An 18,124-nucleotide genomic window follows, 5' to 3' on the forward strand; every position below is an offset into this window, starting at 1 on the left:
CCAACCACTCAGAGAGTGTAGTGGGTGCTTTTACGTGTCACCCGCACGAAAACGGCCACGCTCGAAATGGTGTCTTTTATGTGCCACCCGCACAAGCCAGTCCAGGGGCACTGGCAACGATCTCGCTCGAAAATCCTACAGGAGCCAGTCAGGCGGTACTGGCAACGGCCACGCTCAAAATGGTGCATCTCATGTGCCACCCGCACAAGAACCAGTCCAGGGGCACTGGCAACGATCTTACTTGGCTTGCCGGGTCTTCTCACGCACAGCCCATTTCCAAAGGTCTCGGTCCGTAGTCATCGCCTCGGTGAGGCCCAATGTACGAAGGTCTTGCCTCACCACCTCAGCCCAGGTCTTCCTGGGCCTACCTCTTCCACGGGTTCCCTCAACTGTTAGGGTGTGGCACTTTTTCACGCAGCTATCCTCCTCCATTCTCACCACATGTCCATACCAGCGCAATCGTCTCTCTTGCACGCCACAACTGATGCTTCTAATGTTCAGCTTTTCTCTCAAGATACTTACACTCTGACGGGTATTCACATTGACATTACACATCCAACGGAGCATACTGGCTTCATTCCTTGCGAGCTTACGTATGTCCTCAGCAGTTACAGCCCATGTTTCACTGCCATGTAGCATGGTTGTTCGTACGCATGCGTCATACAGTCTGCCTTTTACTCTGAGTGAGAGTCCCTTTGTCGCCAGCAGGGGTAAGAGCTCTCTAAACTTTGCCCAGGCTATTCTTATTCTAGCAGCTACACTTTCAGCGCACCCACCCCCACTACTAACTTGGTCGCCCAGATAGCGGAAGCTATCGACTACCTCTAGTTTTTCACCCTGGAATGAGATAGAGGTTGTTTCCTGTTTGTTTGCAGTCTTTATTGCACCTGAACATCTGCCACAAACAAAAACTAACTTGCTAGTTAACCTGCCTTTGATGTTGCTGCACCTCTTATGTGTCCATAGCTTGCACCGGGTACATCTTATAGAGTTACTACCTACTCCTTTTCTACATACTGAGCAGGGCCATCTACCTGAAGGGGTTTGTGTTTTATCTACCTTCCTACTTATTAGGATTTTGGTTTTAGCTAGGTTGACTCTAAGGCCCTTCAATTCTAGACCTTGCTTCCACACCTGAAACTTCTCCTCTAGTTCTGATAGTGACTCCGCAATTAGGGCAAGGTCATCAGCATAGAGGAGCTCCCAGGGGCAGCCTGTCTTGAACTCCTCTGTGATTGCCTGGAGGACTATGGTAAATAATAGGGGGCTGAGGACGGAACCTTGGTGGACCCCTACCTCTACCCGGAATTCATTGCTGTACTCATTTCCAACCCTCACCTTACTGGCCGCATCTCTGTACATGGCTCGCACAGCTCTCACTAGCCATTCTTCTATCCCAAGTTTCCTCATTGACCACCAGATAAGGGATCGGGGGACCCTGTCAAAGGCTTTCTCCATGTCAACGAAAGCCAATGATGAGAATGACAATGCATAACTCTATAATTATTGCTATATTTTTTTCTGAAATATTTGTATTGTATTTTGAAATGTATGTATGTATTGAATTTAATTTAGTATTAAATTCAATTTTGATTTTAACATATTTTCTCCATTTTTATAATTGTTTATGGTATCTTTATACCTATAATGAATTTTTTCAATTGTTATTTTCATATTCTTAATACTTGCTCTGGCTAATTTTTATGAATATGATGAATTTTTCATTGGAAATTATTTTTCTCTCCTTCAAAAAGTTTGAATGATTCTTTTTGGACTTATTTTTTCTCACACACACACACACATATATATATATATATATATATATATATATATATATATATATATATATATATATATATATATATATATATATATATATATATATATTGAACAGTATAATGAATTTGAAAGTGAAAATTAATTATGTGACCAAAATTAAACGATGCATTCATTACGTCAATATATAATTTAGATGTAACAAGGTTTGTCATATTTTTCAAATGGTCTTTATATTAGCAATAGTTAACACTAACAAGGATAAGTACACCATATTCTTCATGGCATACACATGCCTACAAATTTACAATGGCAAGCACTCTGAAAGTGACTAAAAGCAATCATAAAAAAAAAAAAATACTATTTTGGTAAGTAGATAATACTTACAATTTTGGTAGGCTCTACATAAAAGTTTGTTCAGCTTTCAAAGGACCTTTCTAATTTCTAACAGAAACCATAAAGATAGATAGCTGAAGTTAGTCATCTTCAATTGAGCAGAATCTAAATTTAATAAAAGAAACAAGAAAATCATGAACTGTATGGCATGATATGTTTTAAAGTTTTGTTTTTCAATATAAATCAATATCAGACAATTTTTTTAAAAACAAAATGAAAAATATTTATTGCTTATAACATGTGAACATCATAGATTTTTACCCTGATAAAATACATCTTTCAAAAAGTATTGCTTTATGCAAAACAAATAAAAAGGACAACTTTAGAACGACATTTCTACATTTAGGTTGTCATTTAGTCTTCCTGGAAAATATTAGTGCTTGATGTAGATTGGGTCAGCCTATCTAGTAAAAAGGTATTCTAATCATGACCATCCTATCTTTTTAGATACTTCATCTCAGACTCTATAAGCCAATATCATTTATTTGAGATTGATTTAGTAGGTTGCGCAATCACACACACACAATAGTGATTTCAGAGTATTGCAAAATACAAATTTAACAAATATATTCACGCATACAAAATATATTGTATCAACCAGAATTCTTATACACCACTGGTCACAATGTGTTTCCAATTATTTCTTGATTGTACCTTTCTCTTTCCCCATCCCAGCATGGATACCACTCAGCAATTTCATGGGTCTACCTGTTGTCTGTGAATCTTGCAACATGCATGACCTAGTGGAACTTGTGCTTTTTGTATTGTGATCACGTCATTCACTCCACTCCTGAATTACCTCATTACAGATATATTCTCAAAACAATATTCTTAGCATGTATCTTTCCATAGCTCCTTATGTCATAACCAACAGATGTTCTTCCCTCAATGTAGTAGCTCATGTCTCGCTTCCATATAAGAGTGCAGGTAGGATGATGCTATTGAAGAGAAGCTTTGCTTTGAGCACATCTTTTATTAAAGTAAAAGTCTCCCATCTGGCCTCCTCATTCTCAAGATTTCAGCATCCCTACCTTAGCACATATTCACTGTGTGTTCTAAGTAGATCTGTTCCTTTACCTCCTCGATATGGAGACATATAGAGAAACTCCATCAAAAACTAGTTCGTCTTTCAAACCATCTAACTTTCCTGTGTAGATGTAGAGACTCAAAGCTAATATCACCTGGCTTGAATATAATGACACCAGTGAATTCACATAAAACTAGAAGAATAGTGGAAAGGGCAGGACAAACCCTCGTCCATGAGAGGATCCATTACAACTGTTGGAAAAAATCAATTAAATAATGAAATCAAAGAGAGGTTATCTTCATTACTTAGGAAAATAACCAGAGATGATGATAGAAAGAGAATGCAACAAGATCTAGAAAAATTTTAAATGGTGAAGACATGCCAGATTAAGAAGTTTATGAAACACAAAGGTCAGAGAATGAAGACTGAAGTCCGTCACCTACCTGTGAAAGCAGTAATTAATATAAGTAGTCGACATCTAGAAAGCTCTGAAGAAGCAGTACTAAACAAAGGTCTCAACTTTGCAACAACCATCAAGCGTATTCCATACTTGGACATAATAGCCCCTATTGAAGAGATAGCCATAAAGATACCAAAAGCTCAGGGAGATGAACTAAGATGGAAAGTGAGACAGGTGCTAGAAAAAGCGAAACTTCCCAAACCAAACATTACTAAGGAAGAAATGTTCGCTATCAAAAGACAACAGAGTGACAATTCCATCATAATACTTTCAGCAGACAAGGGAAATGCTACAGTGGTGATGAACAAATCTGACTACTCGGAAAAACTGGCAAGTCTTATAAGTGATGGTAGCTACAGCAAAGTAAAGAAAGACCCTACTTTGAAAACAGAGAGGAAGTTGTCACAGATCTTGATCAAGAACAAGGATCACTTTACACCAATGAAGTACAGACAACTGACTCAACACTACAGTATACTAACCACACATGTACGGTCTTCCTAAGATTCACAAAGTTGGTATTCCATTAAGACCCACAGTAAGCTGTAGAGGTTCAGCATGTCATCCACTGAGCCGCTTCCTTGTGGATATAATCAGTCCATTAGCAGGAAAGTCAACACCATATGTGAAGAATTCCACCCACTTCACAGAACTGATCAAGGATAACGCCACTGAATCCAACCAGATGGTGAGTCTAGATGTGATAAGTCTGTTCACCAAAGTCCCAACTGGTGAAGCACCATTGGTGATGCAAGAAAAACTAGTGATAGACACTCACCTAAAAGAACGCACTAGTATACCAATAAGAAACTTGATGGAAATGTTGACCTTCTGTGTAGAAACTACCTACTTCAGTATGGACACAGATATATATCAACAAGAAGAGGTTTTAGCTATGGGTTAACCATTATCACCGATAATAGCCAATATATACATGGAATACTTTGAAAATTTAGCTTTAGGATGAACACCACTAAAACCAACCTTATGGCTGCGATATGTTGATGACACCTTCATACTCTGGCCGCACCAGGAAGATGTCCAAGTGCTGTTAGATCATGAGAACTCAATAAAGCCATCCATACAGTTCACAATGGAAAAAGAAAAAGACAATCAGCTGGCATTCCTGGACGTATTAATAACACGCACCAAGTATGGATTCAGAACATCCGTATACTGCAAGCCGACCTTTACTGGACGATACCTCAACTTCAATTCCTATCATCCATACAGTGTAAAGAGAGGGATTGCTCAGTGCCTAAAACATTGAGCAATGAATATAAGTAGTGATCGTGATACCTACCATGAAGAAATGATCAAGCTCAGTAACAATTTTTTTAGCAACAACTACCCCAAAAGTATACTATCCACTCCAATTATGAAGAAGAGAGAGGATGAGGCCAATAAACTGTCCACAGTCTGTCTACTCTATGTGAAAGGCCTCTCCCCGAAAAGATACAAAAGATATGTGGCCCATATGACATCAGGACAGTATTCAAAAGTAATACAACACTTCACAAATATCTCCTTCGAGTAAAATCACCAATAGAAGAGAATATGACTAAGAGCTGTGTGTACTCCATCCCATGCAGGCGAAATATGCCACCCCCTCAAAATAAGAGTAGAGGAACATCGCAAAGCTGTGACACGGGGAGATAAATCGGGAATAGCTGATCAGGTATGGAAAAATGGAGACTACCTCCCCCTGTGGGATGAAGTTAAAATAATAGACAGAGAACACCCCTGGAAAATACGAAAACTAAAAGAAGCAGCACATATGCTAGGACACAACAACCTCTTAAGTAGACTGAGTGCAGATATGAATAGCATATAGGAACTGGTATTAAGTAAGGATAGGAGAATATTAGATTTATAAGCTCTAAAATTCACTTCATAATTGCCTACGGGCATATGGCGTAGTGGTCTATTAGCCGAAACGTGTTAACAACAAACAAGATGAGGACAAATATCCGTCAATTGTAAATAATATAAATAATTCCTCATCTCTTAACTATAGAACTATATATAAAAGGATGTTACAGAGATAGAGAAAAAAGTTAAATAGCATAAAACAGGTACAAGTCTATAGATATACATAGAATGGTATACAAAGACTCTGGTGGTGGTCCATTTTGGCAAGACATTATTTAGAAAATACTGACAGAAAGAGCATATTAAAATTGCCATAGTGAGTGTGCTAGGCACAGATGTAGCAATGATAGGCACCTCTTGCAGAGAGTTTATACCCATGCCGACACATGCCTTCATTCTATCATGGAATTTTCCAGCCATGTCCAGGTGCGTTATGCAATACAATAGAGATGTTAAAAATAAATGATTCCTAAGCATGAAGCTTTTTGAAGTGAGAAAAGTCCCACTTTCTAAACATATCTCCCCTAAAGCAAAACACCTGTTCCTGACCCTTATCACACTTTAGCATTTCATCCTCTGGCATAAAACCACCACCCTCAATATTACTTCCCTCACCTCAGTTGAATGGTCTAGTGCCAATACCATGTAAAAATCATGCAGTACCCTGTAAAGTGGTTGATGGCATCCAGCTGTAGAAACCATGCCAAAGCAGATACTGGAGCTTGGTGTAGTCTTCTAGCTTGCCAGATCCTATTGAACTCGCCAGCTCATGCCAGCACAAAAATGGACATTAAATGATGATGATGTATGCAAAGTAAGCCACAGATGTAACACCAGAATTTTCCTTCAAGAGAGATATCTGAAGAAAGATAGTGTTCTTCACTCTCAACTGTTGGATGGTTGATGACTCTACCGAGTTTATCCATCCTTTGAGAGATTTTTTTGTGTTCTGCAAAGAGTTCAACAAAAACCACCCTTCTTACCAAGTAGGCTTGGTATGTATATACATATATGCACACATATGTAAACATATATCCATTCATACACACATAATAGTTAGAATAAGAATAGGATGGAGGAATTTCAGAGAGCTTTTACCTCTGTTGGCTATGAAAGGTTTCTCTCTCTAAGTGAAAAGCAGATTGTATGATGCATGTATACAGACAGCAATTCTACATGGTAGTGAGACGTGAGCTTTGAATGTAGAGGACATGCAAAGGTTAGAGAGAAATGAGGCTAGTATGCTCTGCTGGATGTGTAGTATAAGTGTACATGTCAGAGTGCTAGTGCATTGAGAGAGAAGTTAGGCATAAGAGGAATTAGATGCAGTGAGCAAAAGAGAAGACTGTGCTGGTTTGGTCATGTGATGTGGATGCTGACAGCTTCATAAAGAAGTGCCGATCTCTCAAAGTAGATGGAACACATGGTAGTGGGAGACTTAGGAAGACATTGGATGAAGTACTGAAGAATGACCTCAAGATGCTGAATTTTTTAGGTGAGATGACAAAGGACTGAGATGCCTTGTGACTTACTGTATTCAAGAAGACTTTTACCCCAACAGTAGAAGCAATAAGGTCACTCCCACTGGTGAAGATAATTAGCCTGCAAGTGTCTTGTTTCAGTGCTATGTAAAAAAACACATGTCGGTGTCATGTGAAAGCACTTGTGCAGTGCCATGTAAAAGCACCCAGTGCACTCTGTAAAGTGGTTGGTGTTAGGAAGGGCATCCAGCCATAGAATCCAAGCCAAATCAGACTGGAGCCTGGTGCAGCTCTCCAGCTTAGGTCAAACCATCCAACCAGCATGGACAATGAATGTTAAATGATGATGATGATGATGATACACACACAGAGTGTAGAAAGGTTGCTTCACAATCATGTTTTTGGGTTCAGTCCCACAGCATAGTAACTTCTGCAAATGTTTTCTATGGTAGCTCTGAGCTGATCAAAGCTCATGAGTGGATTTGGGAGATAAACTAAAAAAACCTGTTTGTATGTACATGTATATATATATATGTTTGTGTGTGTGTGTGTGTGTTTGTATGTATATGTATATATGTGTGTGTGTGTGTGTGTCTCTCGTCTTGACATCGTATGATAGCTGTAAATGAGTGTCACAGGGATATAAACAGTGTCATTCATTTCCAATATTCTGTGAAAACATGTCTGGTGAGAGGGAAATAATATCTTGCTTGGAATCAAGTGAGGGTTGGCAACAGGAAGGGCATCCTGCTGTAGAAAATCTGCTTTAATAAACTCTGTCCTGCTCATGCAAGTATAGAAAAATGAATGTTAAAAAAAAAAAACCAATGATGATGATATACATTCATGTGCACACACACATACTACCATCATCACTTACCATCTGCTTTCCATGGTACGGGATGGACAGTTAGACAAGAAACTGGTGAGCTGCAGGGCTGCTTCAGGCTCTTATGTCATCTTTGCCATGGTTTTTATGGCTGGATGCCTTTCTTAAAGCCAACCACTTTACAGAGTGTACCAGGTGCCTTTTATGTGCCACTAGCACAAGTGAGGTTGCTATTAAGCTTGCAAGACATACAAAAACAGAGAAAAAGGAAAGGGAAAAAGTCTCATAACGAGGAGGAAGGTAGAGGGGGGGGGGGCAAAGGTGCACGATAGAGGGGCAAGCACAAGTGTTTTGCTATAGAGGAGATAACAGAAAGGTAGTGATGGGGTGCTAGAGCAAACAAGAGGGTAAGCATAAGAAAAGATACAGATGAAGGGTCATGGGAGGAGATGAAAGAATGTGTAGATGCTTTCATAAGAGTGTGGGAGGGGAATAAACAGATGGAGGAAGAGGTTAAAGGTTAATGTGAGTGATGAGCAAGGGTGGGAGTGAAGATGATGGGAAATATCAGAATGGAAAGGGGGTAAGATGGGAGACATAGGAATGACTCAAGAAAGAGAATAGAAAGGAATGTGCAAGGTGTAGGAGCAGTGGAGAGGGAGGGGCTATAGTAGGAGAGTGGGTCATGACGGTAGATATGAGAGGGCATTGAGAATGATAGCAAGGTAAGAGAACAGTTTAGAATGGAGTAGAGCAGGAGAGAGAGAGAGAGAGAGAGAGAGAGAGAGAGAGAGACAGAGAGCAGTAGCTGAAGGTAGAGAAAGGAGGTGGGGGTGATTGGTTAGAATAGTATGGGTAAGGATGATAAGTTATGTTAAGGATGGTATGGGATATAATATTTGCTAATTCTTCTCTCAGGAACATTCAGCAATCAAGTAATGTCATGAAAGGAGAGGAATGAAAATAGGGGGAGGGGAGATAGGACTTCACTTATATGTATAAGCATAACAAAGTCGTTTTAAGACACCATTTTTGTTGTAATGGAGCGGTCTTCTTAAGCACAGCAAAATGTCAATCATCCTGGGCCATTTGTCATCTCTTCTATAAGGCTCAGCATCCGGACATCAGCCTTCGTCTCATGTCTTCCTCTTCCACAAGTTCCATCTACTTTAAGTGATTGACATTCCTTTATGCAACTGTCCTTATCCATATGCATCACATCTTTTCTAATTCTGTTACAGATTCCGCTATGAGAGCAAGATCACCAGCATATTATAGTTCCCGAGGGTAGACGGTCTTAAATCCCTCTTATGATCTGGAGAACAATGATGAATGGGAGGGGAAATGAGAACTGAGCCCTGGTGCAGTATATGTTGCCATCATCACCACACAGAGTAACCCATGGATAATCACTGCTCTATCTATAATTACCTCTTTGCAATGGAGGTAAGTATGAATACTTACTGCCACGTATTCTACTGTGGGATTATAAGTGCTTGACTACACTTGAGATGGTTGTGAAATCTCGATCGTCATTTGCTTCAAGTCTGAAGCACTATCAGTGATACATGCTAAAGAAAAGTCTATACCACGTGAAGTAGAGTCTAAAGTGGATCACATCAAAATTTAACTGGTCCTCCTATAATTTTCCAGGTCATAACAGAAAAGTTTAAGAGCAGCTATGTATGGGAACTTCTGTGAACTGAATAAGTTCTTATAGTTGAATCTGTAGATATACAGAATAAATTCCAGACATAGAAGCAAAACCTAGAATTCATTGAGGCAAAGTTTTCTACAGCTAAATGCCCACCCTGTCATCAACTCTCACCTATTTCCAAGCGAGGTAAAATTTGCTCATGAGCAGACAGGTTTTTGACAGATGACTGGAAACAAACAATATCACTTGTATGATGATAACATTCATTTATAAGCATCACATGATGTCAAGACAAGGGTACACATGTACACACATTTCATCTCAAATTGTTTCAGTCATCGGACTGTGGCTGAGCTGGGGTACCACCTCGATACTTATTTTCTATAAGCCCAGTACTTTTACTACTGGTCTCTTATGCTGAACTGCCAAATTACAGGGATGTAAACAAAGCACACCAGTTACCAAACACATACACGACAAACTTCGTTCAGTTTGGCTACCAAATCCACTCACAAGCTTTGGTCAGCCTGGAGCTACAGTAGAAGATACCTGCCCCAGGTGCCACACATTTGGACTGAGTCTGGAACGATATGGTTGGGAAAGACCAAGTGTAAATGAGCTAAGGTCATTTTATTCTCTATCAGCTTTTATCAACTATACATTACCTTTAACACTATTATAATTTTCATTAGTTTCAGATCAACCCTGATCAAGGAGATCTACAATCAAGACATTTCAGTCATGACTGTCTCCCCCTTCTCCCAGATACAGAATGTTTAAGACTACATATGCAATGTGTCAGATCTGGCTAGTATTTCTAGTAGGCAAAGTAATCATATAGAGACTGCTGAAGGAAAGCAAGCCATGTTGGACCTCAGTCCATCTTGACAGATGATGACATGTCCCTAGTTTATATGACCATATTTATAGATTTTCACCCAGAAATACAATCAAAGTCATAGGATTGTCAGTTCTAGTGAACTGCTTGGATTCCATTTAGTGGTGTGTCATTTTTTTAAGTTCAAAGAGTTGTGGTGAGGTTAGTAGTTCTTCCACTAGTAGATCAATAAAATTGATTTGATTGAGCAGGGAGTGAAAGAGCTCTGTTTAATGATTCAAGTATATTACTCTTACCCATTGATCAAGATTTTTGTCTATCAGAAGAATATACTGAGATACAGGTTGCAAAGATCAATAAATGGTTTTGAACAGACAAAACCTGTGAGTTTGTTTCCATCTGCATATTTCTGTACTTTCTACCTTCCATTTTTTTTTCTTTCTGACTTTCATTTCCAATAGTTGAAGATTTCACTGAATTTTTGATCACTGTTGATGCTATAATTGTAAAAATCTGTCTGAGGAAGGATTCACCAGGTGAACCCTAGGAAATTTACTTTTCTCTGCTGGCAGTAGAAGGACTGGTCTTTAAATTCTTTAAGATCAACTTTTTACTCAAACAAAGGGCTTAAAAAACTGCTACAACTTATCTGCTGCATCTTGCTCTGAGTTTTAAATTCAAAGCATGTACTAACATGCATGTGTACGTACACAAACACACACACACACACACACACACACACACACACACACACATATATATATATATATATATATATATATATATATATATATATATATATGTATACATACATATATATATATACTCTTTTACTTGTTTCAGTCATTTGACTGCAGCCATGCTGGAGTACCGTCTTTTTAGTCGAGCAAATTGACCCCAGAGCTTATTCTTTGTAAGCCTAGTACTTATATAAATACACACACACACACATCTTCACCTTTTTGATGCGACTCTTCTCTATACTGTTTTCTTCCTCCATCCTCCTCTAATTCCTTTTTCTCCCCCTCCCTCCTTCACTGTTTTCTATCTCTCTCTCTCCCTTTCATTGTTCACACGTGACCACCGTCCATCTTTCTTTTCCTGTACAGACGTTTTTTCTTCTCTCTTCTATCTTTTCTCTTTTCAAAAAAATGTTTCTCATAGCGTTCACTATTTTCCTCTCGTTCTGGTCTAACGACCCTCCATGTTTGTTTTCATTCAGTTTCCTTGTATGTCTCAACTGCCATGTTTTTGTTCCCAACTTTGACCCTCCATAAATCCTAAATTTTATTTTAGAATTTATGGGAGCAACTGTCTTTAAAGACTCATACTGTCCTTGAATGCTCGAAGTGCAGAGTAAATAGACAGCCGACAACTGATGAAGGGTCCTTTCTCTGTGTTTACTTGGTCTGTTTTCTATTTTTTTCACAGTGGAACTGAATCTGATTGGAAACATGACTGGGAAGCAAACTTTAGCTACATAGCCATATCATCATCATCCTCATCATCGTTTAACGTCTGCTTTCCATGCTAGCATGGGTTGGGCAATTTGACTGAGGACTGGTAAAACCAGAAGGCTACACCAGGCTCCAATCTGATTTGGTAGAGTTTCTACAGCTGGATGCCCTTCCTAACGCCAACCACTCCAAGAGTGTAGTGGGTGCTTTTACGTGCCACAGGCACGAAGGCCAGTCGGGCGGTACTGGCAACGGCCCCGCTCAAAATGGTGCATTTTATGTGCCACCTGCACAGGAGCCAGTGTAGCGGCACTGGCAACGACCTCGTTTGGATGATTTTCTAACGTGCCACCGACTCAAGTGCCAGTAAGGCAACGCTGGTAACGATCACGCTCAAATGGTGCTATTTACGTGCCACTGGCACGGAATCCAGACAGCTGCTCCGGCAATGATCATGTTCAGACAGTGCTGTTAGTGCTCCACTGGCACAGGTGCCAGTCATCGAATATGGTTCAATTACGATTTCGATTTCACTTGCCCCAACAGGTCTTCGCAAGCAGAGTTTAGTATCCAATGAAAGAGAGGTTGGCATGGGTGCCAGTTGTCGAATTTGGTTCGATTTCGATTTCAAATTCACTTGCCTCAACAGGTCTTTGCAAGCAGAGTTTAGTGTACAATGAAGCAAAGATACGAATTAGTGAGCTGGCTACACTTCTGGCAGAGGTCACAGATTATACTCTCACTTGGCTTGCCAGGTCTTCTCACATACTGCATATTTCCAAAAGTCTTGGACATTAGTCATTGCTTCGGTGAGGTCATAGTTCGAAGGTCGTGCTTCACCACCTCGTCCCAGGTCTTCCTGAGTCTACCTCTTCCACAGGTTCCCTCAACTGCTAGGGTGTGGCACTTTTTCACACAGCTATCCTCATCCATTCTTGCCACATGTCCATACCAGCATGATCGTCTCTCTTGCACACCACAATTGATACTTCTTAGGTCCAACTTTTCTCTCAAGGTACTTACACTCTGTTGAGTATGCACACTGACATTAAACATCCATCGGAGCATACTGGCTTCATTTCTTGCGAGCTTACGCATGTCCTCAGCAGTCATGGCCCATGTTTCACTGCCATGTAGCATGGCAGTTCGTACACATGCATCATGCAGTCTGCCTTTTACTCTGAGGGAGAGGCCCTTTGTCACCAGCAGAGGTAAGAGCTCTCTGAACTTTGCCCAGGCTATTCTTATTCTAGCAGCTACACTTTCAGCGCACCCTCCCCTGTTACAAACTTGGTCACCTAGAAAGCGGAAGCTATCAACTACTTCTAGTTTTTCTCCCTGGAGTGTGGCAGAGGTTGTTTTCTGCACATTTTCAGTGTTTATTGCACCTGAGCATCTGCCACATACAAAAACTGTCTTGCTAGTTAGCCTTCTTTTGATATTGCTGCACCTATTATGTGTCCATAGCTTACACTGGGTACATCTTATGGAGTTTCTACCTACGCCTTTTCCACAGATAGAGCAGGGCTATCTACCTGAAGGGGTTTGTGTTTTGTCTACCTTCCTACTTATTAGGACTTTGGTTTTAGCTAGGTTGACTCTAAGGCCCTTCGATTCTGGTCCTTGCTTCTACACCTGAAACTTCTCTAGTTCTGATAGTGACTCAACAATTAGGGCAAGGTCATCAGCATAGAGGAGCACCCAGGGGCATCCCGTCTTGAATTCCTGTGTTATTGCCTGGAGGACTATGATAAATAGGAGGGGGCTGAGGACTGAACCTTGGTGGACCCCCTACCTCTACCCAGAATTCTTCACTGTACTCGTTGCCAACCCTCACCTTACTGACAGCATCCCTGTACATGGCTTGCACAGCTCTCACTAACCACTCATCTATCCCTAGTTTCCTCATTGACCACCAGATAAGGGAGCGGGGGACCCTGTCAAAGGTTTTCTCCATGTCAACGAAAGCCAGGTACAGAGGTTTATCTTTGGCTAGGTATTTCTCCTACAGAGGTTTATCTTTGGCTAGGTAACAAAAATTCAGTTAGAGGAATCCATTGTCCAAAACTCCATCAAATTCAGTTTGTCTTTGACAATTTAGTGCTTAGAACTAGCCAAAGGCAGTTAATTTCTTCTCACATCTAAATTTAAGCTGAGTTGTCTCATATTCTCAATACAAGATTCTCATCACATTTCTCTAATTTTTGAAAATTCCATACATATTCCAAAGTTTACTGTATTGTTAAAGGTAAATCTACTAGTGAGTTAACAACCATTATTAACAAGAATAAGGTTCAAATGAATCCAAAGTCTTTGGAGATGAGACAGTGCCACTAATACATATTAGTAGTAGTTCATTATTATCACTCTCCTCATAATTGCATTTCTTTATTATTAATAATTTTTTGAGATCAGAGAAAAACAATGTTAGGGAGAAGCAATACAATATATTGTGTCTGTATGCTATGAGATGTTATGTGTGTATCTATGTGCATGTAATTGAATGTGTATGTGGACATGTTTAGTAGTCTTTTGTATCATTTATGGGTGCAGTTGCATCAGTTCTTTTTCTTAAGGCATTGTACATATTGTATACACATTTTCACATAAACATTCATGTGCCCTCAGTATTTGCATTCTGAGTTCATTTTCTATTGCGGCCAACATTGCCTTGCATTCTTTTGAATTCAATAAAATAATATACTCAGTTAAGTATAACTGATTGCTCTCCACCCTACCAAATTTCTAACCTTTTAGTGAAAAATTATTGTTTCAACTGTCTCATCTCTCCCACCCCTGAAAATTCAATCTGCTTGAACTTCCAATCTCCCTTTTCAACTGACCTAGTTCCTGCAATTGTCCCTCCTCATCCCTTCACTTTTTTTTTCCATTGCTTCCCACACTACTTACACTGTGTTTCTATTTCCCTCTCTCCCACACTCCTCTCTCATTTATCTTTCATGTTAGCAACCATATATACACATACATATATTTCTCTCTGAAAAAGACCATCTAACTGAAACTTTGAATTTTCATTCTTCATGACAACTTAATCATTGTACATTATTTTTATCTACAAAATTATACACTAATGCACTTGGACTAGAAGTAGCAATACTGAAAGGCTCCAACATGAAACTATTTATCTCAAACAGATGTTACCACTGAAGAATGACTATTCAATGCATGAAAATATATATTCAAAACCTCTTGCCTGTAGTATATTTGCCAGTTACATATAGTTTACCCTGTCAAATTCTTTCAAGTGATCCAAAATTGATCAGTGCTATACTGAAGCCAGGTATAGTTCCTATTTTTTTATACTGCACATTGTAGGAAGTGTAGGCACCAACATAATCACCGACGACAAAGATAAACCTTTTCTAAAGTATTTTCTTAAATTTTTTTTATTTCTCTGCCAAATGGAGCTGTAAGCCAATTATCAAAATTGCCTCCTTTGTGATCTTTTCCAGAAATGCCGCTACACCTCATGTTATATGACTCAGAATGTTCTATCAGTTACCAGGTGAAATTAAGCATTGACAGCAACAGTCTCAAACAAAACTGGCCCTTTGATGTGAGACTCACTCACACTTGTCCAGTACTGCTTTCACTTCAAAGCCATTGCTACCTTGATCCAGCCTAAATTGGATACCCCAGACCCTTCCAGTTTGGACTTAGTCCATACTTGAAGTTCTAATCTCAGATCAAATACAAGCTTGGACAACACACTGTATTCAGCATGTTGGCAGTGCTTCCAGCAGTCAAACATTAAAAAGATAAACAATCTTAGAGCAATACTATATTGGTTGTCATGACTTTGCTAATAGGATGGGGAGGGGATGTAAAATGAGTAACTTCTGGTTTCTTGTTTTCTCCTTACCTATTTGAAGCCATAACATTGCAAGTATTGCATCATCTTTGGGAGTAAAAATTAGTTAGCAGTTGCTGAAGTTGAGTCTGAAACAGTTAGGTGGTAGGTCCTCTTTTTTGTGAAGAAAGATTTTTCTCAACTTGGACCCAAATGTAATTGAGGTTGTTAATAAAGTATCTGGATAATATTTGGTGTTCAGCAATCATTATCCTTTCTCTGTTGGATTCCACATAATTTTTTTCATGCACTAATGTCTTATTCGATAATTTTCAATTTTTAAAAGATGTCTACAATGGGGCAAAATGAGGAATAACTAATTTCTCCTCTTTAACTGCATGGTGTGTGAATATATCGGGAGGAGAGCCACTCCAGCAGATCCTGAAGCAGCTATAGACAATATCTTATGTTGAGTTTCGTTAATTTCATATCATGTCATTTTTTTCATGAGCCCTAGAAATTAAAATTTTTTGTTGCATTTCTGATCTTACTGATATCTAAGGATGGACATTGATGTGTATGAGTCTTTTTTCAAATGTAATTCTGAAGAACTGAAGGGGCAAATTTGCCTTATCTGGTCTTACTCATTTTGCCCCATTTAAATTTGTCTTTGATGCACAAAGAGAACGGTGATAATTAGTGTCTTTAATGCATTTAGAGAAGGTCATTTGATTAGCTGATATAGTTTGTGTAAGATACTGGATATTAGTAAGAAAATTTTTTTTTTCCTCAAAGTTGAAAATGCAGTAAATATTCCTCATTGTGCCCCGCCTTCAAAGCACTGCTAATTATTTATTTCTTCATCATTCCAGTTTGTTGGAATCAGAAGTTATCACTGCACAGAAACTTATTCGCTATTGTAATTCAGAGATTATCAATAACGGGAATATTTCCATTCATTGACAATTTAACACAGCAACTGCAAACTTAACAAAGTAAGACACCAATATCTTTATAAATTCAATTTTAAATTAAAACTATAAAAAAAAAAAAATTACACAAGATGTTCCAAGAATCTTGTTGAATGCTTAAAACCGAAACTTGAACTGATAACTGTCAACAGACTAAAATCAACACCTACTTGTACAATAATTTTTACCTACCTTAGAGAATTAACCACATTAAATATAAGGTAATATTGTCGGACTTTCAGCTCATATATTAAGTAATTGCAGGTGTTCTTGTCTCATTTGGATACATAATTCTGTTTCAATTCACTGTTCTTTTGAGAATAGTATCGTATTTAGATGGAGTTTCTTCGGTTCACACACTTTTTATCGCTACATCCCGCTATACCAATTAGATTTTAAACAGAACTTCATTCATTCATTCATTTAGACTAATAAAATCATAATAAAAAAATACACCCTAGAGTTTATACTAGTGATTATTGTTATTATTTAGCTAAAGTCAGACTGAGAAAGACACAAACACATTCCAACCAGAACCACTGTACCTTAAATGGTATCAAGGAATACATTATTCATGGTGTTCTTTCCTTTTTCAAGATGGTTTGCTGTGATTTGAAAATTTGGTTACTATTTTTAGCAAGTCAAGAGACTACGTAAAGGCTCCCATGTTGGCTCAGTAGATTCGTGTTAGACAGATAATAAAGCATTGAATGAAATGCGAGAGATCTACTGGCTGAACTCACTTTCGAAGATTAAAAATTTGTTCTTGAAGGCAAGTCAAACGAGGTAGCTCAAATTTTTCATAACAAAACCTATCAACAATGATTTATTCATTCATCAAATAAAGATGTATTTGCCCATCTATGCGGAACGTAGATAAAATTGTTTTCCGAGGCTGTGTAATTTTAGGACAATAAATGTTTATTTAAATTATATTTTATAAATAACCATAAGTAGGTAGGTATAAGACCGGTTCTGTAATGAAAAAATAGTCGACTAATTTAACTTTACTATACTAGTACTCATTCAATCGGTTTAAGCCAGGCAAAAACCAACCGCGAACGATTTCGTCTCTTTATAGTGAGCATTATTAATAACCGGGCTCTCTTCACAGCCGTCATTGTCCGTATAACCATAACAAGGTAAAGGAGAAAAGAAAAAAAAGAGGAGGCAGAATGAATGAAAATAATTAAGAGCTTTGTGGGAAATGAGAACATTTACAATTTCAATGTTTAGATGACGTTTTTTTTAAATAAAATATTTTGGAAATAGTATTACAAAATACCTATGAGAGGTATGAATCACTTTTCGTAGGAGCTTAGAATGTTTATATAGAAGGGAAACATTAAAAGGGGGAACTACCAAACACGAAAATGACATGGAAATATTTAAAAAGTTATAATTACATCAGGTATTGGATACAAATAGGGAAAAATCATCAGAAAAATTGAAGAGCAACTGTTAAAAGACAACCGTTAGACAAGACGATAATCCTTTTGCAACAGGGACGAAAATGGCATAAGGAATGACGAAAACTAAGGAATTTGGC

The 18,124-nt window shown here is 38.5% G+C and overlaps 1 protein-coding gene across 7 annotated transcripts in view; it reads right to left on the bottom strand.

Moving 5' to 3' along the window:
- The window catches only part of LOC106877571 (uncharacterized), a 65,817-nt gene that overhangs the window by 47,169 nt on the left and 524 nt on the right, over positions 1–18,124 (bottom strand). For 4 of the 7 annotated variants that reach the window (XM_089366657.1, XM_014926508.3, XM_089366656.1 and 1 more), the window contains exon 2: positions 2,164–2,277. The gene's annotated coding sequence lies outside the window, so the exon portion shown is untranslated. Of the gene's footprint in view, positions 1–2,163; positions 2,278–16,767; positions 17,119–17,981; positions 18,115–18,124 lie in introns of those variants that run through there. The other 3 variants (XM_089366658.1, XM_089366660.1, XM_089366659.1) reach the window with 3 other exon arrangements.

Source organism: Octopus bimaculoides, chromosome 19 (assembly GCF_046866305.1).
Source record: "Octopus bimaculoides isolate indiv1 chromosome 19, ASM4686630v1, whole genome shotgun sequence".
NCBI lineage: Eukaryota > Metazoa > Mollusca > Cephalopoda > Octopoda > Octopodidae > Octopus > Octopus bimaculoides.